Below are 27,907 nucleotides of genomic sequence, written 5' to 3' on the forward strand. Positions count from 1 at the left end.
GTCCCCAAATATCACATAGCTTACAACATATTCATATTTTTTGCATTCCAGATAACTTTTCATTTGAAAAATTATTCCCACTTCTCAAAAAATTAGAAATTTCTGACATTAGTATTAAACTTATTAATGGTGATTATCTAATAAAGTTGGTCTCATTACCTTCAACACAGAAAAATTGCAGAAAAACTGAATAAGAAGATGTGAATGTATTATACCTACTCTTCTAAAAAAAAAAAAAATCCTGCAGTGCCTGGGTGGCTCAGTCAGCTAAGTGTTTGACTCTTGATTTCGGCTCACAGCATGATCTCAGGGTCCTGGGATCAAGTCAGGCTCTGTGCTCAGCAGGGAGCCTGCTTGAGGATTCTCTCTCTCCTCTCCCTCTGCCCCTCCTCCTGCTCACTCTCTCTCTCTAAAATAAATAAATCTTAAAAAAAAAATAATCCCAGCCTAAACAACATACATTGAGATACACAATGCCAGTCACCGTCATTTAGGTATGAAAGAATTTTCCGGACATCATCAACTACAACATTTAGGAAGAGAGGAAGGGATTCTACATGAGGACAAGCTTTGAAAACGTCTATTTATTCAACTGGAAAGATGAAGGTAGTGGTGGAGGGAATGGGTGGATGGGTGGAGAGTGCAGCAAAAATCTGATTAAAGTTTTCCAAGTCATGGAGGATAAAGAAACGGAGAACCATAGACTCTTTAACCAAATTCTGGAATACAAGACTTGGTGAAATTTGAGTTTGAAAGAAGCAGATATACAAGACATAAAAGGAAGTACTACTCCTTTCATACAGGACAAAAATATAAATTGGGTACAGAAAAGATGGAGAGGCATTATGGACCACATGAGTTCTTGTGGGTCCTGACTTCAGTGAGTGGCTCTTGGGACTCTAATAAGAAATGATAACCTACGAATGCCTTAGAGTCCATCCTAACCTTTTTGAGTCAGTGTTTTTTAGGGTAATCATGACTTTCCACATGTAATCCCATCATTCTACTTTCAGACTCGGATACTGGTCTGGGAGGACCATGGACTGACATGGATTCTTAGGAGTATTTATATAATGGGGAGCACTGGCATTTCCTCTACAGCCACGTTTTCCTAAAGCGGTGAGATATAATGTCAATCAAAGCACAATGTATAGTACACATACTGCTGCTACTCTCAACGTAAGATCATATGCCTGCTTTGCTTGGTTGGCATTATGCTTTGTTTATCATAACACAGATGGTAATTACAACAAGCAAGTACTTATGTCATGCTATGTTAATAAGAGCGCTTTTAGTAATCGTGACACACAGACCATTACTCCTGATTAAAAGTGAAATGTCATACTGAATACTTTGCACAATGAGTTAAGATAGTGTAGCTATATACAGATAGTTTTTTATTAAAACTATCTTTACCACCGAAATTCCTGCAGGAAAAAAAAATCGACTTTGTCACTGCCAATCCAAGGCTCTATCTTCTAGCGCTTCGTTTCCTTCTGAAACAATGGGATTGGGGCAAGAAGGTTACTTAAGAATGCAATTATTGCATGACAACAGAGCTGCCTGCAATTGGGAGCTGTGAGTAGGCAGCTTATCATAATCATCGGTAGGAGACATGATTCAGGCTACTCTAGAGAGGCATGAGCAATTCCCTTAAGATAGAGTCTGCTCCAATACTATGAGAAGTGTGGCCCTTCACAGAAAAGAAGGGGATTGCTGTTGAATTGAAAAGCTGCAAGTGACCTTTCAAGGTCATCTAGTTCATCCCCTTCAGGCAGAAACCCTTAGAACCCATAATAATTCGATGATAAGGCAGCCTGAGAGACAGTACATGCATTCCAGAATCACTCCAACATTAAGAACTTCACTGCCAAGAAATTCCTCTTGGGTTTAAATACAATTCTTCATGCTATGGCTAATTTGCTTTTGTTTTCTATTTTCTTCTCCTGAGAGAAAAATAAGCTGGAAGACTAAGGAACCAAAGGAACACAACCTGACTAAAGTTGGTGAATTCAAAACTAGACAGCTCGTTCTGTATCCATTCTTTCCCCCAGATCTAAAGAACAGTAAATGCTTTTCTTGGCAGGCAGAGGGCACTGGCAGGAGGCAGCTGGTCACCTGTTTGTGGATAACTAAAATCCTTTAAGGCTCAGGGTACAACACACCAGGGAATCATTTGCTAGTGCCAACCAAAAAGAAAGAAAAGGGTGGAAAAAAGAGGAAGGAGAGCAGCAATTTAAAAGTCTACAAAAATACTGAGCTACGTGGGTCTGAGCGTGAGGGTGAGCAGGAGGTCTCTTTTTCACCCAGGTAATGATTGTACGAGCCCCATAAGGAGATGGTTAAATCAAACACCGAGATGACTGCTCTTAAGAAGGGAAAAATATGTCAATCACACTTTGCCTTTGACACAAGGAAATTCCTTGAAACTGAGAATGGAGAGTGGAAGGGAGGGAGAATGTCTCCTGATGTGGGTGGCCAGGAAACCGGGGGCCAGAAAAGCATGAGAGGAGAGAGGGAGAAAGAGACAGAGAGGGAAAAAAACACAAGATTGAATTCTAATCAAAATGCTATGAGGCGTTCACACCAGGCCTTGAGAGAATATTAACAAGGTTACCCGAGGGGGGGCCTTTAGCCCCAGGAATTATTAGTGAATATGGAATTATATTTGCGCAAACATTACCAGATGCAAGGAGCTAAATGTCCTGCAGATGTGGAAGGAGCCAGAGTATGTTCCAAATAGGCAGCAGCTTTATTTGTTTTACCCTTCTTATGAGAGGCTGGGTAGCACGTTTCTGAGGGGTTACATTTCTGGAATGACCACCATTCCGCTGGGCCCCTGTTTCTCCACTGCTGCTTTCACCAGCCTCAAAAGTATCTCAGCCCAGGACCCCTTGAGGCGGGTTGGCAAACTTACCAGCTTACCTCTACCACCTCCGGGTGTCATAGTGCTCTAAGAGGATCATGGTGCTTTCAAGAAGGGATCTTCTGAAAGATGAAAGAGTTCAGAGTCAGGTAAATCACAGCGATTTCAAAGAGGAGTTGGGAACTCAAATGTAACTAGCTGATGTTGGCGGGGGGTGGGGGAACCCCGCAAAATAGAGGAAGCACAAAGTTTTTCCTTCTGATATGCCACCGTCATATCCTCAAGACTCAGTTTAAGTTAGATTCACCACTGCTGAATGAGACATAGCTCATCTCTGTGTTGGACAAGTTGTTGCCTTCCAGAGTCTCCTGAATTTGCAACCCCAAATCCCTACCACCGTCTTGCTCACTTTGAGTAATACTTGCCAGTAGGGGGGACAGAATTGTTCAGCACACCCACAGGGCATGTAGAGGTGATTGGCCATGAAGCTAATGGCATGAGACCCTTCCAAGGCCCTGGTAGGAGCTCTACCAATGTGTGGATATGGTTATATGTTTTTGTAAAGTTTACAAAATTAAACTATTTAACACTAATTTGTTAACTGGTTACTGACTTCCTCTCTGCCACATCTCCCTTTGTGTGGCTTTGCAGTTGAGTTGAAGATACATCACATCACTTTCGTGTATAGTTGATGTTAGCCACTGGGTTGTAGGAATGGATTTCAACACTCTTATCATTATCTGTTCACTTAGTGAGCTGGAGACCCAGAGTGTATCATGCTGGGATATGAGGGTATTCTACAATGCCCAGCCCCGAGATTAGGAAGACAGAGGAGGAGAAACAAAAATTGAAATGTACAGAGTCAGAAGCTAACCCATGAAAGACTTACCTAAACCTTACAACTCTTTCATGAAAAACCTTGATAGAACTGTTCCCAAATTTGACAACAATCATAAAATTTTGCATGACATTACAAGCAAGTTATGATGCTGAAAAAAAATTTCTAAACTATCAAAAATAAAAAACAATTTTTTAAAAAAGATTTTATTTATTTGACAGAGAGAGAGAGACACAGCGAGAGAGGGAACACAAGCAGGGGGAGTGGGAGAGGGAGAAGCAGGCTTCCTGCCGAGCAGGGAGCCCGATGTGGGGCTCGATCCCAGGACTCTGGGATCATGACCCGAGCCGAAGGCAGATGCTTAACGACTGAGCCACCCAGGCTCCCCAATAAAAAACAAATTTTGATCAATTATATGGGAGGTAAGTTAAAATATGTTCTCATTCTCTTTATATATTATAGAATTTTTGTCAAATGAAGAGGCCATCAGAATATACAGCACACATATATATCTGTAATGTGTACGTGTACACACACAAAACGAGTATTTCAAGTAGCTAATAAATTAAAACATGTTGTTTTCCTGGATTTTTGTGACATTTGTGATATTTGTCAGTTTGTTGTGGTTTTTTTAAGTGATTTGTTGTGACTTCTTTTCTTATTCTAAGTAAATATTCACTTTACTATCTAATTTTGTAATCAGACTTGTGTATTCTTTTTCTTAAAGAAGGCCTCTGCTATTGTATAAGCTTTAGACCCAATATAACCCAAATTTGCTTCTGCTGCTATGCTCCATGTAAACACTAAAACATTTTTTTTTTTTTTATTTCACTCATCAACGTATAAGGTAGGCCTTGTTGACACCATTTTAGAAAAGAGGAACCAGAGACGTTTAGTCATGGTTTCTACATGGATTTGAATCCAAGGTCTGTCTTATGCCAAAGGAAGTAGATTAGTCCTGGCCCTAACTGTATTCCCTACCCCCACCAGAGGGCATGCTGAATCCTAAAGTGATCTTTCTGTGCTTTATCTAGTCTGGTTTAAAAGGCTTCCACTGACACCCTTCTCTTTCCCACCCTAACCCATCTGCCCCCTGAACTACCTCATTGTTAATAGATCTGAAAGATCCCACTGCCAGAAAACTTCTCTTCATTTCCTCTCCATTACTATGAAATGTGCCCTGTGGACCTCTTGGTCAACTCCTTCTTGTGGTATTCGACAATTTTTCGATGGTGTTTACACTCCATTAAAGGAACAGGAAAGATATTTCCATTCATCTGGTTGGAAGGACATACCATCTCTGAAATCTTTCTTTTTTAATTAAAATTCAAAACACACCTCCTCCAAGAAGCCCACCACATTCATTCCAGGCAGCAAAAGCCCCATGCTATCTTCTCCAAGTCCCTTTATAACTTGCTGTTGTCTATTCACAACGACGCTGGATGTGTTTGCTTATATTCTCTTTCTTATTAGAAAACTCAAGATTAGCAATGCCTTACAATCTTTACTACTTAAACTTAAATGCATTTTTGGATTCCAAAATGTTTGTGGGAACTCAGTAAAACTTTCATACTATATGAAAGGAAGTGAAGTCTGTTTTTTTCTTCAGTACACCTCAGTATCGATCATGTTGCTTCCAAAATGAAAAATATGAAAGTTCATTTTGTGTAAAGACAGAAAACCTCACTTCTGTGGTGAAACAGAAGCTCATCAGATGCCTGGCCTTGTTCTCCCAAATTCTAATGCATGGCTTTAACGCTTTCAGTGGGTAATAGTGGCAAACAAAAATGCTTCAGTTTCTCTATCTATGAAATAAGAATTGTGTTATTTCTTTCCCATTTATTTCACAAAAGTCTCATGGGGAGCAAGAGTTAAATGATTAATGACTTAAAGCTCTTAGGTAAACACAAAATGCTTAATAAAAATAATCCCTCGTTGCCACAGTGATAGGCACCAGTGACCTGATGCTAAACCTTGACAGAAATGGAAGGCAATTCAGATAAACTTTGGGCCCTGTCCATGAATTAGGGTTTCTTTTCCCCTGGTGAGGACAATCTGAGCTCATGTTCCTGACCAGCCCCTGCTTATAGCCCCTGCAGGCTCAAGCCCAACCCCCAAGTTACATGAAGTCTATCTTCCTCCTTGCAGAGGAACAACATATGGGAGACCGTAAAATGCCCCATTGTGAGGTCAATATAATTTTATTCTCTCCCTTTCAGGGAATATGCCTGCTCAGCCCATACCATAACATTATTAAGAAAACTATTTGAGATCAAAACTCCATTTTTCATTGAGTTTAAGCCCTTTCTAAGAGAAGCCCTTGCATAGCTCTGGAAAGAGTCTCTGAGTGAACAACGTTTCCTGTCATGACTGAAAGAATGGAGTGGTGCTTGAGGGGTAAGTATATCTCTATTGGCAGAAACCATAACGTTGTTTTAAAAGGAAACGGATTCTGGCATATTTTTAGTTTTTTTGTGTTTATTGAGCATAATCTCTTCCTGGTTTTCAGGTATAATAAAGTCATGTGAAATCACCCTGGACTCAAATTTGATCCATGAGTAAATTCAGAAAACTAAAGGTGCATACTTCCTCCACCAATTCTGCTGCACATTGGACTGTCTTGTCCTAAAGTGGCTTTTTAAAAATTCCCTTCTTTAAGAGAATGAAAGGAAGTAAGACAGTTCCTATTAGAGAAAAGAACCACTAAGCTCTGTCATGTTTCATGAAACAGAGGACAAAGCAGTACAAGGAGCTTGGGCTTTGGAATCAGACAGACCTGAGTTTAGAATCTCAATAGTATCAGTTTCTAGCAGTGGGATCTTGAGCAAGATACATCTTCCTTGAATCCATTTCCCTGTCTATAAATAGGGACAAAATCTCTGTATCATAGAGCAGCAGTGAAGACTGAATTTGATATTGTGTAAAGTGCCTGGTAGAATACCTAATTTGCAGTAGACAGTTAATATATAAAAGCTAGTTATAATCATAAGAATGAAAGTAATATATTCCTGGACTACCCATATATCAACAAATGGTCTTGAGGATCAATTGCTGGGCACTGTGGGAAAGGCAAAAATACAATGATTTACACAAAATGAAACTTACCCTCAAAGATCTGACCATTTAGTCTCATTTTTGAAAATGCTAGTAAAAATACGTCTTTATGTATTCTCTACTTTTTCTTAAAATATATGCCAATCATAGAATAGGTTCTTAAATTGTGCAGGTTATAACTGCTCTACCACAATATACTTACTCCTCAGAAACACTGCATACCATAAAATTACATGTTCAAATGAGAGGGAAATGGAGAAAAACATATAGTGCTGTAACCAGAGCACTAACAAAACCAGTAATTATGAAGTGGGAGATAAGCCCAGGAAAGCAGATCAGCTGGAGGCTGCCTCAGGGGAAATTTAAAGATGCATAAAAACAATAATGTGTGACTTCTGCTTCTGGCTGAAATGGAGTATCAGGGACTAGATTTGCCAAAAATAAAAACCTGGACAAATACATGACATAATAGCTCTCAAGATGATGGAAATAAGCAGTGAAGGCCAATGGTCTTTGAGTGGTGGAAAACAATTAAGGTGAGCCCTAGGATTGCCTAGCTTACTGTCTGAAGAGAGTTTCCAGCCCATGACACAGAGAGAAGGACTCGGTGGTCTCCCTGACTTGAGGAGATGGAGCTGGGCATCCAGGTAAGCCAGTGTGGCTAGGATGTTCATCATAGAGAACCAGAGATGAGAAAATTGCAAAGAGAGACCTGAGATCTACCAGTGGGCCCCCTTCATGGTTTCAGTCCATAACGGAGCAAGCATGTGAGTAGGGAAACTACCTGAAACTACAGAACAAATCACTTATCACAGGATAAGAACAGGTTGTCCCAGGGTTCATACAGAGCCAGGACAGTGGCCATTCCCATCCTCCAGAGTGGAAAACCTCATGACTCATGAGGCTGAGGTTAGTAATAAGAAGGTTCCTTCTTCAGCAGTGGGAAAAAACTAAACCTAGGCGAAATATGTTCTGGTCCCACCAAATGCAACCTGAAAGCAAGGCCCAAAGGTATCAAACTGCTTTCAGATAATTTAGCCATATTCCAGAACAGAGTTTTATAATATTTTTAAGAACATAAAAATATCCACCATCTCATAAGATAAAATTCATAATGTTGGGCATCTAATAAAAAATGACCAGGCGTGCCAAGAATCAGAAAAATAAAACCCACAATAAGGAGAAAAAAAATTAAAACATAACCCTAAATGATCTAACATTACTAAATAAGGACAGTAAAACTGTTATGATATGTGTATTCCGTGCGTTCAAAAAACTAGAAGAAATATCGAACATATTAAAAAAGATATGAAAGATTTTTTAATTGAAGTTTAATTTTTTAAATTGAACTTCTACAGGTGACAACAAACATGTTCGAAATGAAAAATACATTGGATGGGATTAACAGCAGATGAGACATCATGGAAGCAAAGACAAGCGAATGTAGAGATACAGAAATAGAAACTATCCAAATTGAAGCACAGAGGATTAAAAAGAAGAAGAGGAACAAGAAAGAAGAAAGTGTTATTGAACCATGGAACAACTTCAAGCAGCCAAATATGTGTGAAATTGGAGCTGTGAAAGGAAAGGTGGGGTGGGGGGGTGATACCAAATATTTGAAAAATGAATGCCTGGAGTATTTTCAGACTTGGTAAAAAATATAAACCCATAGTTCTGAGAAACTCAATGGATTTCAAGCATAAGAAATATGAAGAAAACGACCCTAAGGCATATCATAATCAAATTACTTAAAACTAGTGATAAAGGGACAATCTTAGAAGTCTGAGACATGATGTTTTACACATAGTTATAGAAGTAAGGATGACACAGAGTTTTGTCAGATGTTATGCAAGTGAGAAGGTAGTGTAGAACATCTTTAAAGTACTCACAGAAAACAAACTTAAACTAAAAGATGATCTACTTGTGATCGTCTCAATGGACGGAGGAAAAAGCATTTGACAAATTCCCATATCCAGTCTTGATTTTTGAAAAAAGTCTCAGCAAACTAAGAATAGAGGAAAACTTTCTCAACTTGATATAGAAGAAAACTTTCTCAACTTGATACATAGCATCTACAAAGAAACCTATAGCTGATATGCTTAATGGTGAAAGACTAAATGCTTTGCCTTCAAAATCAGGAATAAGTCAAAGAAATCTGCTCTACCACTACTGAACATTATACTGGAGGTTCTAGCCAGTACAGAAGGAAAAAAAAAGAAATAAATTGTGTCCAATTGGGAAGGAAGAAGTAAAGCTGTCTTTATTCATGGATGACATTGAAAATCCTAGGGAAGCTACAAAAAAGCTACTAGAACTAATTAGTGAGTTTAGCAAGCTTGGAAGATACAAGATCAATACACAAAATAAAATCGCATTTCTATATACCAGCAACAATTAGAAATTTTAAAATGCTCTTTATAATAGCATAAAAAATGTGAAATAATTAGGGATAAACCTGACAAAAGATGTTTAATATTTGTATACTGCAAATTATGAAATATCGCTGAGAGAAACTTTAAAAGACCTAAGTAAATGGAGCAATACATTGCATTCCTGGATCAGAAGTTTCAATATTGTCAACATGTCAGTTCTCTCCAAATTGATAGATTCAGTGCTTTCCCAGTCAGAATACCCATAGGATTTTTGTATAATTTGACATGATGATTTGAAAATTTATATGAAAATGACAAGGCTCTAGAATACTTGCAACACTTTGAAAAGGCCGGACAAAGTTGGAGAACTTCCATTATCTGACTTCAAGACATACTGTAAAGCCATAGTGATCAAGGCATTGTGGTACTGGAGTCAAGGAAGACAAATAGATCTATGGAACAGAATAGAGAGGCCAGAGATAGACCCACACACATATGGTCCATTGATTTTATTTTAAAGATTTATTTATTTATTTGAGAGAGAGAGGGAGGGAAGGAGGGAAAGGGGGGGAGGCAGAGGGAGAGGGAGAGAAAATCCTCAAGCAGACTCCCTGATGAGCACGGAGCCCAATGCAGGGCTAGATCCCAGGACTCTGAGCTCATGACCTGAGCTGAAATCAAGTCAGCCACTTAACCAACTGAGTCACCCAGGTGCCCCATGTATGGTCCCTTCATTTTTGACCAAGGTGCAAAGGCAATTAAGAACAGAAAAGATAGTCTTCCCATAAATAGTGTTGGCACAATTTTATATTCATATGCAAAAAAGTTAACTTTGATCCATAACTCACACAGATACTGAAAATTAACTCAATATAGACTATACATCAAAATGTGAAACCTAAAATTATAAAACTACAAGAAATTGTTTATTTGCTGAACCATCTGATGTAAGTTACAGACATCATGACATTTCAACCCTGAGTACTTCAGCATGTATCTGAAAAATTACTATCTTTCCATGTTACTGTTATCACACCAGTAAAGTTAACACTGATAAAATATTATCTCATATAGAATCCATATTCAGATCTTCTCCTTTGATCCAATAATATCCTTTTCTTGCTATCTTTTTCAATCCAGGATCAAACCAAGGATTATGATTGCATTTAGCTTCCATGTCTCTTTATCTCCTATATTCTCTCTCTTTTTTTTTAAGAGATTTTATTTATTTATTTGAGAGAGTGAGAGAGAGAAAGAGAGTACATGAGAGGGAGGAGGGTCAGAAGGAGAAGCAGACTCCCCGCTGAGCAGGGAGCCCGACGCGGGACTCGATCCTGGGACTCCAGGATCATGACCTGAGCCGAAGGCAGTCGCTTAACCAACCGAGCCACCCAGGCGCCCCTATCTCCTATATTCTCCAAGAGTCCTCCTCTCCCAAGTCTTTAAACACTTTTATGACATTGACATTTTTCAAAAGCCCATGCCAGTAGTCATGAAGGATTTTAACAATCTGGATTCTCATAGTGGTTCCTCAAGTTTTGATGCAGGTTAATTTTTTTTTTAAGATTTTATTTATTTATTTGCCAGAGAGGGAGAGCACAAGCAGGGGGAGTGGCAGGCAGAGGGAGAAGCAGGATCCCCGCTAAGCAAGGAGCCCGATGCGGGACTCGATCCCGGGACCCTGAGATCATGACCTGAGCCGAAGGCAGACGCTTAACCATCTGAGCCACCCAGGCGCCCTGCAGTTTAAATGTTTTTAACAAGTATACTACATGAGTGATGTTGCACACTTCCTGCTGTATCGCAGTAGCAACACCATTTGCTGCATTGGTGATGCTAAGTTTAATACCTTGGTTGAGTGGCATCTGCTAAATTTATTCATTGTAAAGATATCTTTTCTCTTTGTAATTAATAAGCAATCTATGATGTGATATTTTGAGATATATGAATACTGTGCTCTCCAGTAACAGTTCACCATTGATAATCTTTTTTTAGTCTTCTATTTTTAAATTGAGATATAATTGACGTAACATTATATGAATTTCAGGTGTACAACATAATGAATGATTCAACACACGTATGTACTGTGAGATGATCCCCACAATAAGTCTAGTTAACAGCCACTATTGATGATCTCTACCTGAATCAATTCTTGCATTGGTAGTTGAAAAACAGTAAATTTGTAATTTTATCATCACTTCTGTGTATATTAGTTGGCATTCTTCTGTAAAGAAGAGCTTTCCTCCCTTCTCCTGCCTTGCCTTTTTTTTTTTTTTTTTTTTGGTATCACTATGGACATGGGGACTTCTAAAAATTCAATTTGTTATATGTTATTATATTATTATAATATATAATGTAATATATTATTAATGGGTTATATGTTATATGATGTATATGTTAATGTATGTTATTCTTTGGGATGCTCAAATTGTCTCAAATGTGGCCATTAGCAGCTCCTTCAAGACTGCTCCTGTGTCCTTTAGACATGTCTTTTTTAGTCTTTGAGCACCCTTGATTTGGTTTCTGGTACTATACATTTTGGGTTCATCTTGTGCTTACTCTGCTCCAAACTTAGAACTGGCCATTTTCCCAGGGAGCCTTGTTGCTGTTAGTAAAGAACAGTATTTAGGAACCAAGATCTAATTTCCAGGTGCACCCACTGCTACTGACACAGAGTTCATAATGGTGTCTCCAATTTCAGCACCCTTCCTCACCCTTCCCTATTGTATATTTATCCTAAACAGGAAGAACCCAAGTTCCTAACTATCTCAACATATTTTTTCTTTTGCTCTATCTACAATACAAATAAAGTAATTTCAGCACTCCAATACCAATCCTAACAACAAACCTAAATTCCAGAGTTTGTTACAGATCTTTTGATCTTTAGACTACATCCCGTTCGGATTACTGTGTCCAAAAGTTACTTTCATTCTGTTAACCTACATGGTTATATTATCAATTTGATAAAGGTTAGGTTTATTTTTTTCTGGTTGTATTCACTTTCAGGGTTTGCTTCTTTCAGTCTTTTCAATCTAATTTATTTTTGAATTTGTAAATGTTTACATATTAAAAAATTCAAACTACATAAAAAGATATACCTAGGGATACCATGTTCCCAGCCCCATCTTATCTAGCTCATTACCTGCCCCTGACCCCACATAAGGTTACTGGTGGGTAGCCTATCATTTTGGCTTTGTCTTTCCTGTGCTTATTTTTTGCAAAAATATTTTTATTTCTCCTTCTTTCTAACACAAAAGTTAACATATTACATAAACTCTGTTGCATCTTGCTTTTTTCTCACTTAAGAGCATATCCTGGAAATCACTTCATATCAGGTTACAGAAGTCTTCTATCTTTTATGGCTGCATCATACCCCACTGTGTGGATATACCATAGTTGACTAGTCTCCAGTGGAAGGAAATTAGGTTGTTTCCATTTTTACTGCTCTCATAAATATTATCACAACGAATAATGCTAATTACGTTGTTTCCCTTTTATGTGTCCAAGAGTGTATTAGTTTGCTAGGGCTACCACAACAAAATACTATAGACTGAGTAGCTTAAACAACAGAAATTTAGTTTTTCACAGTTCTAGAGACTATCCAAAATCAAGGTGCCAGCAAGTTTAGTTTCTTCTGAGGCTTGGCTTGCAGATGGCCACTTGCTTGTTGGGTGCTCACGTGGTCTTTCCTTTTATTGTGTATTGTCTATGTCCCGATCTCTCTTCTTATAAGGACACCAGTCATATCGGAATAGGGTGAGCACACACAACCTCCTTTTGCCTTAATTACCTCTTTAAAGGTCCTATCTGCAAATACAATCACATTCTGGAGCATAAAAGATTTCAACATATGAATTTGGGAAGGGATACAATTCAGCCCATAACCAAGAGTAAATGCTAGAATTGTCAAATTCCATGTCACAGAGTTTATACAATTCTGTACTACCATTAGCGATTAAGCACTTATGTTTAAATTTCTTAAAATATAGCGGAAAGAACTACTGCTTAGCAGTGGGCACACTAAAAGTTTTTCCTTTCATACTGAAGGTTATAGTTGTACTCCTGCTATTCCCACTGCCCTTGCCCAGGATAATCATGTTTGAGTTCCACAAATTCCATTTTATACTGACATTATTTTCCTATTTACTGATTGCATATGAGGTTCTGGATGTTACAGAAATATCTTTTGTAGCAGACCAGACAGAACGTTACATTCTTGTGACTCAGTTCCCCCCCCCTTGAATCTGGATATTGTTTTGCAAAGAATTCCTGCCCAGAAAAACTTCTCTACAGTAATGATTCTGAGGGTGGGATACTAAAGAAAATGTCTACATGTGGGCATAGATCCAAGTTTTCCAGTCTGTGTGAGAAAAAGAGGAATTGAGCACACTGTATTCTAGAAGAATTTAAAATGAAAAGTGCAGATTGTATTGTCCTTAGGGTACAAGAGAGAAGAACTGAGTGCAGTACTTGGCCAATGTCCCTTGCATTGTAGGTGTATCCTGTAAAAATCAATTCTCATTCTAGGGCTATGATCTCATGGGGAGATAGTAACAGTGTGAGAGATTTATAGCCATCTCTAGCCTTCTGCATCTTGTTACTACAGGGTTACCTCCCCCAGTGCTCAGCCGTAGGTAGCCAGTAAGACATATTCCCTTCCCCTCTGTGAGCCTACCCTTATCAGAGCTCTGTTTCTAACTGTCCCCTCCTGGGGTCTTCTTTTGATGAATGGTCTTATATTCTGGGCTGTAATTTGCAAGTAGAATCTTATTCCCTCAAACAGTTACAAACAAGTGTTCGAAATCTCTTTAATCTTTTTTAATTACAAAAGGAAACATCATCTTATATCCTGTTTATATAGTACAGATGTTTATGAAAGTAAAAAGTAAAAGTATTTCCCTGAACCCAGAGATAACAAATTTCCAGGGATGGGAACAGTTGAGAAACACACTCTCATGTGTTGTTGCTGAGTGTATACATTGGTTAACAAGTTGGAGGCTATTTGCAAATATCTTCTCCCATTCTGTGGGTTGCCTCTTTGTTTTGTTGACTGTTTCCTTTGCTGTGCAGAAGTTTTTTTTATCTTGATGAAGTCCCAAAAGTTCATTTTTGCTTTTGTTTCACTAGCCTTTGGAGATGTATCTTGAAAGAAGTTGCTGCGGCCGATGTCAAAGAGGTTACTGCCTATATTCTCCTCTAGGATTTTGATGGATTCCTGTCTCACATTGAGGTCTTTCATCCATTTGGAGTTTATCTTTGCATATGGTGTTAGAGAATGGTTGAGTTTCATTCTTCTGCCTGTGGCTGTCCAATTTTCCCAGCACCATTTATTGGAGAGACTGTCTTTTTTCCATTGCATGTTTTTTCCTGCTTTGTCGGAGATTATTTGACCATAGAGTTGAGGGTCCCTATCTGGGCTCTCTATTCTGTTCCATTGGTCTCTATGTCTGTTTTTGTGCCAGTACCATGCTGTCTTGGTGATCACTGCTTTGTAATATAGCTTGAAATTGGGCAATGTGATGCCCCCAGCTTTGCATTTCTTTTTCAACATTTCCTTGGCAATTTGGGGTCTTTTCTGATTCCATACAAATTTTAGGATTGTTCCAGCACTTTGAAAAATGTCATTGGAATTTTGATCGGGATGGCATTGAAGGTATAGATTGCTCTGGATAGCATAGACATTTTAACAATGTTTATTCTTCTGATCCATGAGCATGGAATGTTTTTCCATCTTTTTGTGTCTTCGATTTCTTTCATGAGTGTTCTGTAGTTCCTAGAGTATAGATCCTTTACCTCTTTGGTTAGGTTTATTCCAAGGTATCTTATGGTTTTGGGTGCTATTGTAAATGGAATCGTTTCTCTAATTTCTCTTTCTACAGTTGCATTGCAAATGACACTACAGATAAAGGGCTGGTATCCAAGATCTATAAAGGACTTCTCAAACTCAACACCCAAAAAGCAAATAATCAATGCAAAAAATAAGCAGAAGACATGAACAGACACTTCTCCAAAGAAGACATATAAATGGCTAACAGACACATGAAAAAATGTTCATCATCATTAGCCATCAGGGAAATTCAAATCAAAACCACATTCAGATACCACCTTACACCGGTTGGAATGGCAAAAATTGGCAAGGCAAGAAACAACAAATGTTGGAGAGGTTGTGGAGAAAGGGGAACCCTCTTTCACTGTTGGTGGGAATGCAAGTTGGTACAGCCACTTTGGAAAACAGTGTGGAGGTGCCTCAAAAAATTAAAAATAGAGCTACCCTATGACCCAGCAATTGCACTCCTGGGTATTTACCCCAAAGACACAGATGTAGTGAAAAGAAGGGCCATATGCACCCCAATGTTCATAGCAGCAATGTCCGCAATAGCCAAACTGTGGAAAGGGCTGAAATGCCCTTCAACAGATGAATGGATAAAGAAGATGTAGTCCATATATATAATGGAATATTACTCAGCCATCAGAAAGGATGAATACCCCACTTTTACATCAACGTGGATGGGACTGGAGGAGGGACTGGATGCTAAGTGAAATAAGTCAAGCAGAGAAAGTCAATTATCATATGGTTTCACTTATTTGTGGAACATAAGGAATAGCATGGAGGATATTAGGAGAAGGAAGGGAAAAATGAAGGGGTGGAAATCGGAGGGAAAGATGAACCATGAGAGACTATGGACTCTGAGAAACAAACTGAGGGTTTTAGAGGGGAGGGGTGTGGGGGGATGGGTTAGCCTGGTGATGGGTATTAAGGAGGGCTGGATGGAGCACTGGATGTTATACGAAAACAATGAATCGTGGATCACTACCTCAAAAACTAATGATGTATTGTATGGTGACTAACATGACAAAAGAAAATAAAATTCGAAAAAAACAAGTTGGAGGCTAAATTAGGAGATAATTATCAAGATGTAAATATATGTAATCTCAGAATTAACCATTCCACTTTTAGAAGTTTACCCTGCAGACATTAGATTTATTTTCTTATGTGCACAAGTATATATTTACAAAGGTGTTCACTGAAGTATTGTTTGCAATAGTAATGATGAAAAAACAATCCAAAAAGAGATTGTATAAACACATAATGATATTTTCACTCAATGAAATCCTATGAAGCTTCTAATTTTCTTTTAAACTGAGGTATAGATGTTTACTGATATGTAAAGATGTTTAAGACACAATAAGGGAAAAACATCAAGTTGTAGGACCTGTACTGAAAGACAGCATGTGGTTGTTTGTGACATTTTTGTAATATGCATAGACTTCTTCAGGGGGGATGCAAAACCAATGGCTGAGGGTGTTTCTTTTGGCCGTGGAGACTTGGGGTGGGATATTGGAGAACAGAACATTTACTTTTGTTTTGTATTTTTCTTTACCTTTTGATTTTTTTCCATTAGCATGTGCATGTATTCTGTTTAAAATGGTACTGGAACAAAAGTAGATATAGAGATCAATGGAACAGAACAGAGAGCTCAGAAATAAACACACACGGGGCACCTGGGTGGCTCAGTCGCTGGGCGTCTGCCTTCGGCTCGGGTCGTGATCCCGGGGTCCTGGGATTGAGCCCTGCATCGGGCTCCCTGCTCTGCAGGAAGCCTGCTTCTCACTCTCCCACTCCCCCTGCTTGTGTTCCCTCTCTCGTTGTCTCTCTCTGTCAAATAAAATCTTTAAAAAAAAAAAAAAGAAATAAACACACACTTACATGGTCAATTAATCCACAACAAAGGAAGCAGGAATATACAATGTTGAAAAGACAGTCTCTTCAACAAATGGTGCTGGGGAAACTGGACAGCTACATGCAAAAGAATGAAATTGGACCACTTTCTCACAATATACACAAAAATAAACTCAAAATGAATTAAAGATCTAAATGTGAGACCTGAAACCACAAAACTCATAGAAGAAAACATAGGCAGTAATTTCTTTGACATCAGGCATAGAAACAGCCATAGAAAAGCTAAGACAAGGGAAACAAAAGCAAAATTAAGCTATTGGGACTACACCAAAACATAAAGCTTTTGCAAAGCAAAGGAAATGATCCACAAAACAAAAAGGGAACCTACTGAATGAGAAAAGATATTTGCAAATGATATATCAAATAAGGGGTTAATATCCAAAATATATAGAGAACTCATACAACTCAACACTAAAAAAAAAAAAAAAAAAAACCCAAATAATCTGATTAAAACGGACAGAGGACCTGAATAGACATTTTCCCAAAGAAGACATCCAGATGGCCAACAGACACATGAAAAATGCTCAACATCATCATCAGGGAAATGCAAACTAAAACCACAATAGGCTATCACCTCACACCTGTTAGAATGGCTAAAAATCAAAAACACAAGAAATAACAAGTGTTGGTGAGGATGTGGAGAAAAAGGAACCCTCGTGCACTGTTAGTGGAAATGCAAACTGGTGCAGCTGCTGTGGAAAACAGTATGGAGGGTCCTCAAAAAGTTAAAAATATAAATACCATATGATCCAATAATTCCACTACTGGGTATTTACCCAAAGAAAATGAAAACACTAACTCAAAAAGATATGTGCACCCCTATGTTTATTGCAGCATTATTTATAATAGCCAAGATATGGAAGCACCCAAATGTCCATCCATAGATGAATGGATAAGGAAGATGTGAGATTTATATATTTATATATATATATATATATAATTGAATATTACAGTATTACTCAGCTATAAAAAAAGAATGAAATCTTGCCATTTGCTACAACATGGATGGGCCTAGAGAGTATAATGCTAAGTGAAATAAGTCAGTCAGAGAAAGAAAAATACATATGATTTCACACATAGGTGGGATTTCATAAACAAAACAAATGAACAAAGAAAAAAGAGACAAATAAAAAATAGACTCTTAGGGGCACCTGGGTGGCTCAGACAGTTAAGTGTCTGCCTTAAGCTCAGGTCATGATATCGGGGTTCTGGGATCAAGCCCTGAGGTGGGCTCCCTGCTCAGCGGGGATTCTGCTTCTCCCTCTTCCTCTGCCCCTCCCCCTGCTTGGGCTCTCTCTCTCTCTCTCTCAAATAAATAAATGAAATCTTTTTTAAAAATAGACTCTTAAATACAGAGAACAAACTGATGGTTGCCATAGGGGAGGTAGGTGGGGGGGACGGGTGAAGCAGGTAAAAGGGATAAAGAGTACACTTATCTTGAGCACTGAGAAATGTATAGAATTGCTGAATCATTATATTGTACACCTGAAACTAATGTAACACTGTACGTCATTATATTTCAATAAAAAAAGGAGCAGAAGAAAAAAATAGATAACTCACCTCTATAGCTCTTCTGGGCGAGAAAAGAAGAAAAACAAAGAAAAGAAAAAATTTAAAAAGTATTTTAAATAAGCAATTTCCATGTTCTTGGACATAACTCCTACTTACAATTCCCTGTTAAGTAAATCATAATGCATTTGTTTCCCACTATCCTCTGAAAGTTTTCTTTTTTCTACATCCTTCCTTCTCAATAGCCATTCTACAACATGGAAGAGAATGGTTGAGTTTTGTCTCAGGTATAGTGGAACCGGAAGGGAAAAGAAAAGCGAGTTGGACTTTGTCTGACGTAATTCTTCATTGTGTTATAAAAACACATCTAACTTTCCAGGCAGCACAGCAAGAACACTTAAGCAAAAAGGAAAAGAGCAAGAAATTTGAAGTTAGGCTCTTGGGATGGAGAAGTGCAGAACTTCTGCCTCCCGGACCCTGATGGTAGCATTCCTAATTGTTACATGTTTACTTTCTAAATCCCGGAGACCAGGAAATAGCTTCCTCATGCCAAGATTGCATTACAATCGGAAAATGTGGAGGCTTAGTTACTTTGTTATTGAGGAATACTTGACAAGTACTCATTTGAGAAAGATCAAGAATTACTTAGAGGGGCGCCTGGGTGCCTCAGTCGGTTAAGCGGCTGCCTTCGGCTCAGGTCATGATCCCAGGGTCCTGGGATTGAGCCCCGCATTGGGCTCCCTGCTCAGCAGAAAGCCTGCTTCTCCCTTTCCCTCTGCCTGCCGCTCTGCCTACTTGTGCTATCTCTCTGTCAAATAAATAAATTTAAAAAAAACTTAAAAAAAAAAAAAGAATTACTAGAACCTACTAGACTAAGGAAGGCTTTATGAAATAATATCTGACCATCCCGGACCTATAAAATTTTCCCAGGCACACAGAGAGAAAAAGTATTGGTTAACCCTCATAGCTGGCCAAGATGAAAATCAGACATTGGACGCATTGGACAGCAGTCCATCAGTACTGTAGTCTGAGAATTCACAGCCATATCTCAGAGTTGTCGCATATGATGGTTGGCCATGTCATTCCATAGTCCTGACATCTTCTAGAAGTATGGCATATGTAAATTAAAATAAAACGAATATTTAATTTCATTTTTAGAATATTTAGGAGTATTTTGCAATTCCCCTGGAGCACTGCAGGCTCCTTGGATTGTTGCAAAGCCAGGGCTAGCAATCCCTGCTGGAGAAGGCAAAACTGGCATCAGCTGCTTCTGAGAAGTCTGGAATGGTATGAAATGGCACCAGGATGTGTCACTGTCACTTGTCTGATTTAATTTAAAAAATATCAATCAACAGTTGACTTCCTTAAGTAGGTACCTGAACCGTGTTATTGTTCCAAGATTTCTGGAAACTCTGCATCACCGATTCAGTGAAAGCAAGGCCCAAGTCCTCCCCTCACCTTAGCAATTCCAGCCATGGAAAGCCATCTGCCCCCTGGCTAAGCCCAGGACAGCTGAATGCTCTGTGCAACAAGTCACCACTCCTCCGTACCATTCCTGAGTCCCATCCCGACACTGATGTCTCCATCGGTCTCCAAGTGACTGAGTGCAGGGGCAGTTTCTGCTGCAGTTGTGGGAAAGCAAAACTAAACATCTGCAACCCACTTCAGAGTTTTCAAAGCATTTTTCCCTCGCCTGTCCTGTGCTCTTTCTCCTACACAACCGCAAAGAAGAGGGCAACTCAAATATGGTTTCTGTTACGTACTCAGCCTGCATCCCTGCTCAGCCAGGGATGTCAGTCAAATCAGGCTGAGATGTCTTTGGTGAATATTTATTTGAGAATCGCCAGAACATTTTTTTTTGCTTCACAGTCATCAATTAAAATGGAGAACCATTTTTCAGCCTTCCCAAATGAGTGTGGCTTCAGATGTTTCAAAATTTGCCCAAACTAGCACCTACATCGTATACTGTTCAATTCAATGAAACAATTATTTATTAAGCACTCTCTGTATGCAGGGGGCGGGTGGGGGGGGAGAGGGAGGATGTCCCACTTGTCAGTTGTCATCCCTACTGAGCTCTAAGTGTGTGTAGTTCGGGAATTTTATGTCCAGTGTCTCAAGCAAGACCGGTTGCTGCTCTAGCAGGATCTGAGGGGTCCATGGAGCACGCAGACCGTCCAGAGATGGGATAGGGTGTGAAAGACCTTGTAAAATATGGGAGCACAGCGTGCCAACCAAGGGAGCACCAGGACGGGTGCTAACCCCATCTTGGGAGAAGAACATGTCTCATGTGGCTTGAATATAGATAGCCATCACATCTTCACAGTATGTTAAGGAGAAACATACTGTTTGAATTATAGAAAGTGGTGTGAAAGCATCCTGTCTGGAGAAGGCAGATGAAAGCATGCATATTTACCCCTTGGCTTTGTCTGTGTTCGCCGTAAGCCCCTCCCTTATCTCATCTTGGCCTTGACTCCTCGTGAGCCGCACAGGATATTGGCTCTAAATAGATTTCTGAGAAAGGTCTGAAAATGCTGTGTCATGCCAGGGCGTGGGACACAGTGAGTGAAGGGACCAGGGGTGGACACCAGAACTGGGGGAAAGGGCATCCACAGAACAGCTGGCTCTGTTTAGCAAAATAGCCACGGCCAGGGACAGGCAAGCCCCCAGGGCCCAAACCTCGGTAACAATTGACCACTCAACTGAGATGTTAGTTTTGGGATTCTCTATTTGCCGTTCCATCCCCACTGATGCTGTCCTCCAGGCAGGGTTAGCTGCCCCCTCTGGGCCTCCACCAAAGCCCTGACTCCCCCCTGGTGGCACCTGCTTTCTGTGGGGCAATACTCTGCACTTATCACCCCTACTGAGCTCTAAGTGTGTGTAGTTCAGGAATTTTCTTTTATGTCCAGTGTCTGCCATAATGCCTGGTTCAAAGTAACTTTCAGAAAATATTTGTTTCTATTTTTAAAATTAAAAAAAACTGGAAATCCTCAAATTAAAGTAAAACATATGCACACACTTAGTCCCACTGCTTTTAAAAAAATTACATAAAGATGTAAATGTTCCCCTTTCACATCCTTCCTTTTTCCTTTGCTACAAGGGATATAACAATATATACAGTAAATGCTGGCTAAGTGAATTAATACATCAGTAAACAAATGAAGAAGCCAAGGGAAGGGATGTCAGAAGTCAAGTCAACAATCAGAAGGATCATCTCCCCCATCTCAAGATCCTTAAATTCATCACATCTGCACAGTACCTTCTGCCATGGTTCTGGGCAGTGGGACGCAGACATCTCTGGAGCCCATCACTCTGTCTACCATGGAGCCCACAGGGCAGAGAGATAGAAGAGCTAAGTACTTACTAGTCCAGACTCTCCTTTTTTTTTTTTTTTTTAAGATTTTATTTATTTATTTGACAGAGAGAGAGACAGCAAGAGAGGGGAACACAAGCAGGGGGAGTGGGAAAGGGAGAAGAAGGCTTCCCGCTGAGCAGGAGCCTGATGCGGGGCTCGATCCCAGGACCCTGAGATCATAACCTGAGCCGAAGGCAGATGCTTAACAACTGAGCCACCCAGGTGCCCCTAGACTCTCCTTCTAAGAACAGTTTGACCTCATTCACTTTCCTTCTTTGGATCTTACCTTCCTTCTCTGTAAACTGGGGAAACTCATACAACAAATATGTTACTAACCATCCACATTCTAAAATTTAGAGATACAGAATTAAAACAGACAAAATTCTCTGCTCTTGTGTGCTTACATTCTAGAGGAGGAGCAAATAAATTAAGTAGAATATGTTAGATGGTGATGGGGTTGAGGACTGGTGAGGAGACCAGTATGTCCCAGGGAGAGCAAGGTAAAGGGGAGGCAGTGTGGGAAGAGGCCAGAAAGGGAGGCTGGGTTGGAGAACGCAGACCATATGGGCCTTAGAGGTGTTGGTAAGGAGTTAGGATTTTTTCCACATGACAGGTAAAGCCACTGGAGGTTTTGAGCAGAGGGATGACCATAATCTGACATACATTTTAATGGGTTGCTGTGGCTGCTAATTAAGAATAGACTGAAGGGTTTAAGGAAGGAAGCAGGCAGAGGTGTTCATACCTTATTCTCTTTAACTTCACCTTTTGGTATGCCTTGTTCATGTGCATGCCATGCTTCCTTTGCAGTTATCCCTCCTGAGGGCACCCTGGTCCTCTTTCCAATTCAAAACTCCATTCAGTTCCTCCTTCCAGTGCTGCTCAGTCCTCACCTCAGAGCTGTAAGGGCACTCGGGGAATTTGTTTTCCTTTGGCCTCATCTCCAGATGAGGGAACTGGGGCCCGGACCCGTAGGACGGCTGTCTGAGGTCATACAAAGAGCAAGGAGTAGAGCCAGGACTGCCCCGAAAGTCTGATTCAAAGGAAATGAAAAGGTCTTCTTGATACAAAAACGTTTTCCCCAAAATGCTTTTGCTGCTTGCAGTTTTCCTCATTAAATTGTGATCTTGAAGAGTGCAGAGAGTATCTTATTCAGCTTTGTATACTTGGCACCTAGCATGGTGCCTGGTACGTGATAGACCCCAATAAGTATTTGCTTATGTGTACATACCAGAATGTCAAGCCCTCGAGAGTCTGTGTTTATACATTATGAGCAGCATATCTCCCCACCCCACTGCAGCCCACTGCCCCACAGCATTAAATGTCAGACAACTGGAAAGGTCTAAGAATCTATGAGAGCTAAACCCATTGTTCTAGGAAATGAGGCCTTACTATTTTAACAAAAGGCGTGGCACTGGGATAGGGGTGGGATCTTCCTAACACAGTAAAAGGTTGGCGCTAGAGACCCCTTCTTTTTCCTTCCCTCTTTGATCTCCAAGCAATTCTAGGATAAGAAGAATAACCTAAGCTCTGAAGGGATGGTATTCTTCAAGGAGAAAGCCGTCCTATTTCGTGTGAACTTCTGTGCCCTCGGCATGGAGGTCTTGCTCTTACTGAGGGGGTAACTGACAGTGACGAGGTAATTGCTAAGTGTAGCCAGGGCTGATGTAGGAGCTGTGCGTGCTGACTGGGAGACAGACCCTAAGAACTGCATCCTTGTTCTGTCAGCGACCCTGTGGACTCACACTGAGTCATCTAGTTGCTAATATATTTTTTTTAATGGGGGACTTGAGTTCACACTACCATGTGCATGCTCTAGAATGGCACCTCCCCTGTTGTGTTTTAACAAGTTGACAGGAAATCTTCCCTGCAGTACTCAGCTTCCCCAAGGTGGGATCCACATCTTTATCCTCCGTGGATCCCAGTATTTTAGACAGTCCCAGGTTAATAGTAGGTGGTCAATAAGCATGGGAAAGAAGAAGGAAGGAAGGAAGGATGGGAGGTGGGGGGGTGGGGAAGGAGTAAGGATAGAATGCTGCCTTTCCAGGTCCTTCTCTCTAAATTTTCAGAGTGGGAACTAGGAAACTATAGTCAAGAAAAGAAGGCGATACCCATGGTAACTGTAGGATGTATCATATGTGGTGCCTGTGGTGACACAGATCACCTTTTTAGTGACTCAGTTTTATGGGCATGCAGTAAGCAGGCGGTAAACGATTTTTGAATGAGTAAATAGTGTGAACAGAGCAATGGCACCTTCGACCGGCAAACTTGAGAGCAACTGAACCTTTCTCCTCCCGTTCTTGCTCTACCTCCAGGCACTCTCCCCGAGCACTAGCTGCCAAACTGCCCCCCACCCCAGAGATGCAGGTGCTATTAGAAGATGCGTTATTCCACCTTTCCTTTGAATTCACTATCTAATGATTTCCTCACTAACAATCCGCTCTTCAAGTTAGTCACGTTTCAGTTCAATGCCTCCAACACCAGGTTATCCAAGACAGTTTCTGGGTCTTCCACACATGAACAGTGTGGAATAATAATTAATAGTTATAATAATTATTAGTAGTAGCATAGATTATTAATTATTAATAATTAATAGTTAAGGAATCACTGAGGTCCCGGCAGGATCATCTATCGAAACGGAAGCATGTTTCATCCCATCAGCCAAAGTACCGGGAGATCCTTAGTTAAAAATGAGGCCCCTGCGTGAGCATAAGCTTACTGAGTTAAGGGCTGGAAGGAGACTTGAGAATCAGCTGGTTCAACCACTCCCATCTTTTTTCACATAAAAAGCAGGCTGAGAGGTTAAGCGCTTTCCAGTGTCACTTTGCTAGTTATAGCAGAGTCAGAACTGGGCATAAAATCCAGTATTCTTTTCAGTACACCCATTCATTGCCTACTGGAACACAATTTCTTCTCGCTTGTTTTCCAGTGCTTTAACCCTCCTGATGGAAGTTCATCTTCTTAGATGCAAAACCGATACGGACAGATCCTTGAGAAGAGATGCTGGCAAACAGAGAGCTTGATGATAAATAGGGAGATGATGCAAGCACGAGGGCTGAATCCAGAAATAAATCATACCTTCACATAGTGTTTACAGAAATTGCGTTTCGAATAATTTCCATAGAAATTATTTTACCCACCACAGGAATGTTTCTCCCTCCCACAGGGATTCGACCGAACAGAAAGAGCAGCAGAATGGAGGAAAAGCAGTAATTTAGATTTATATATAAAACATTAGTTGGAACCTAAGTAATAACCCTCAACTAATCAGAATATTTTATGCATTCTGCTTTTTAATGGAAAGAGCAAACCACAAGAAAGCAGGCATATATCAGAGATTTTTAAAAATGCTTCTAGGGCTTATTTTAGGCTTTAATTTTTTCCCCCTAATTCCCTGTGCTATCTTTAAAATATCCCACTGCACACCTCCCTCTTCCTCCTCACATGTTTGTCCATTTAATCAATCTGCCAATATTTATTGAGGCCTCCTCTGATGTCCCAAGTAGTCTGCTAGGTCAGGGATGAAAACACAGTCTTGCCTTCAAATGCAATGCCTGGTTAGAAAGCTATCCTAATAAGATTTAGATTTTTATCTTTTTTTCAGAGTTGGATTTCTAGTTTTGTAGATGGATAGTAGCTCTGTACTGAATATTTCCATTTGGCCTTCCAGATCCTGTTACCATTTTGCAGCCTGTTCTGGGCTTGTGGGAGATGGCGGGTGAGGGAGGGAGAAGGACTGACCTTTATGGACCAGATAAATCATGTTACTTTGGGAGGAACCAAAAGACCAGATCAGGGGATGGGAGAGGAGGGAGGCAGGGCTATTGCCCCTATGCCATCACCCCCCTCACCGCATTCCCCACACCTCCCAGGCTATGGGTGGATATTGGCTACCTTCCTCTCCTAAGATCACAGCACCTGCTGGATAACCCTCTCCTCGAACTCTTGGGTTAGCAGCTGTCATATAAATCACTGTGATTGCCAATTACAAAATAATGAGTGTATTTCTGAGAAATAACAAAAATAATATGATTGGGAACTAAGTGAACTGCCACCTAAAGCAGCTAGAAAGAATGAAAATGGGTCAGGATATTCTTCTTGCTTACCCTTTGAAAAGCTATGTGGAGGGGGGCCTGGGTGACTCAGTCACTCAAGTGTCCAACTCTTGATTTTGGCTCAGGTCATCATCTCAAGAACTGTGAGATCAAGCCCCATGTTGGGCTCCACACTGAGCGTGAAGCCTGCTTATGATTCTCTCTCCCTGTCCCTCTGTCCCTCCCCACACTCGTGCATGCTCTCTCTCTCTAAAAAAAAAAAAAAAAAAAAAAAAAAAAAAAAAAAGATATGTGGAGAGCCATTTCATGGTCACAGTTAGGTGAGAAAAGTTTCATATTCCGTTTTTCATAAACCTAACCCGGCTGTGACAGGATGAAGAGTAGGACCCATTTTATTTGATGGAGAGTAGCTGCCTGGAGCAGTCTTGGGAAAATTTTGAGGCCCATTCTCAATATCTGCATGTCACTTTCTGCCATGGACATGGGGTCAGGGGATGTGCTCTGAAATGTGGATCCTGACCTTAATACCTATGTCTCCATCTCTAAATGAATCTAATTTGAGAGAAAACAGAAACTAGTTCCTAGAACCACAAGAGTTACAATGTATCTCCTCTGGCCCTCCTATTCTAATTTTTTTGAGTATAGTTGACACACAATGCTATATGGGTTTCAGGTGTACAGCAGAGTGATTGAACTTCTCTATATACTATGTTATGCTCATCACAAGTTTAGCTACCATCTGTAAGCACACAACATTACTACAATATCATTGATTATATTCCCTATGCTGTGCTTTTATTTCCTTGACTCATTCATGCTATAACTGGAAGCCTAGATCTCCCACTCCCATTTACCCATTTTGCCCATCCCCCAACCCTTTTCCCCTCTGGCAACTGTCAGTTTGTTATCTGTATTTATAGGTCTGATTCTGCTTTTTGCTTATTCATTTGCTTATTTAGATTCTACATGAGTGAAATCATATGGTATTTGTCTTTCTCAGTCTGACTCATTTCACTTAACATAATACTTTCTTAGGTCCATCCATGCTGTCTCAAATGGCACAATCTCATCCTTTTTTATGGCTGCATAATATTCCTGTGTCTGTGTGTATGCGTGATATCTTCCTTATCCACTTGTCTGTTGGGTGACACTTAGGTTGCTTCCATATCTTGGCTATTATAAATAATACTACAATAAACATAGGGGTGCAGATGATCTTTTCAAATTAGTGTTTTCATTTTCTTTGTATTTTTACTATTTTTTACTCACTTTCAGATATGAAAAAAGAGGCACATGAAGGTTAAATGGTTCACTGAGATCACTAATGTGGCCAGCATACAAATTTTCTCTGAGTTCATGCTCACTTCTACTTATTAAGGACAAAAAGTGAAGAAAATCACAGATGACTGCAACTGTCGGTTGGTGTTGGAAAAGTCCAACAGAATCTAACTGGTTAGGATGGGATTTGACTGAGACAATGAGGTTAACACTCTTGTTTCAGAGAGATCAATATTTTCATGTTGTTTTTTAAGAAAGATCAAAATCTAAGCATTGTGTCTCATTTCCAGTTGTTCCTAGCATCACACCACAGAGATAGAGTGTGGGAAGGGACCTAATGGAATTTGATTACACAGACAAAATAGAAAGAAGCCTATCTAGAAGACACTCCAAGAAACTTAGTTGAGACCTAGTTCTTTTTGTAAAACATAAACTCAGAAGTGGAATGCCTGTTCACCCATTATGAAGTAGCTGGGAGCAAAGGGTGGTGATTTAAAAACAGAATGAGTGTGCAGGTAACATGTAGATTTTGTCTCCACGGCCACACCTTCTGGAACAGATATGGCACACAAAGAGAGACAAGTAAAATGTTCTTCCGAAACTTTAATTTGCTAATTTCTAAGCTCCATTTCTTCCATGGAACATGTGTCCTAAGACTGAGGGTGAACAATGGGGATAGAGAATACTGAAAGTAGTCTCCTACATTTCTAGAAAATTATTTTCCCCATTCTGGATCATACTTAATGGGAGCAATTCTCGGTCTTCTTTGAAGACCTGTACTCTGATGTTGAAACAGCAGTAAAAAAAAAAAAAAAGTATATAGAGAAAAGATTAAATATGAACAG

At 39.9% G+C, this 27,907-nt stretch overlaps 1 long non-coding RNA gene across 1 annotated transcript in view; it reads right to left on the reverse strand.

Moving 5' to 3' along the window:
* Positions 1-27,907, reverse strand: part of LOC129046395 (uncharacterized) — a 68,398-nt gene that overhangs the window by 36,283 nt on the left and 4,208 nt on the right. The window contains exon 2 of the long non-coding RNA XR_008507584.2: positions 2,918-2,988. This is a non-coding gene — a long non-coding RNA (uncharacterized LOC129046395). The remainder of the gene's footprint in view (positions 1-2,917; positions 2,989-27,907) is intronic.

Source organism: Mirounga angustirostris, unplaced genomic scaffold (genome assembly GCF_029215605.1).
Source record: "Mirounga angustirostris isolate CCGP_5_RB_7025 unplaced genomic scaffold, mMirAng1.0.hap1 SCAF_4, whole genome shotgun sequence".
Lineage (NCBI taxonomy): Eukaryota > Metazoa > Chordata > Mammalia > Carnivora > Phocidae > Mirounga > Mirounga angustirostris.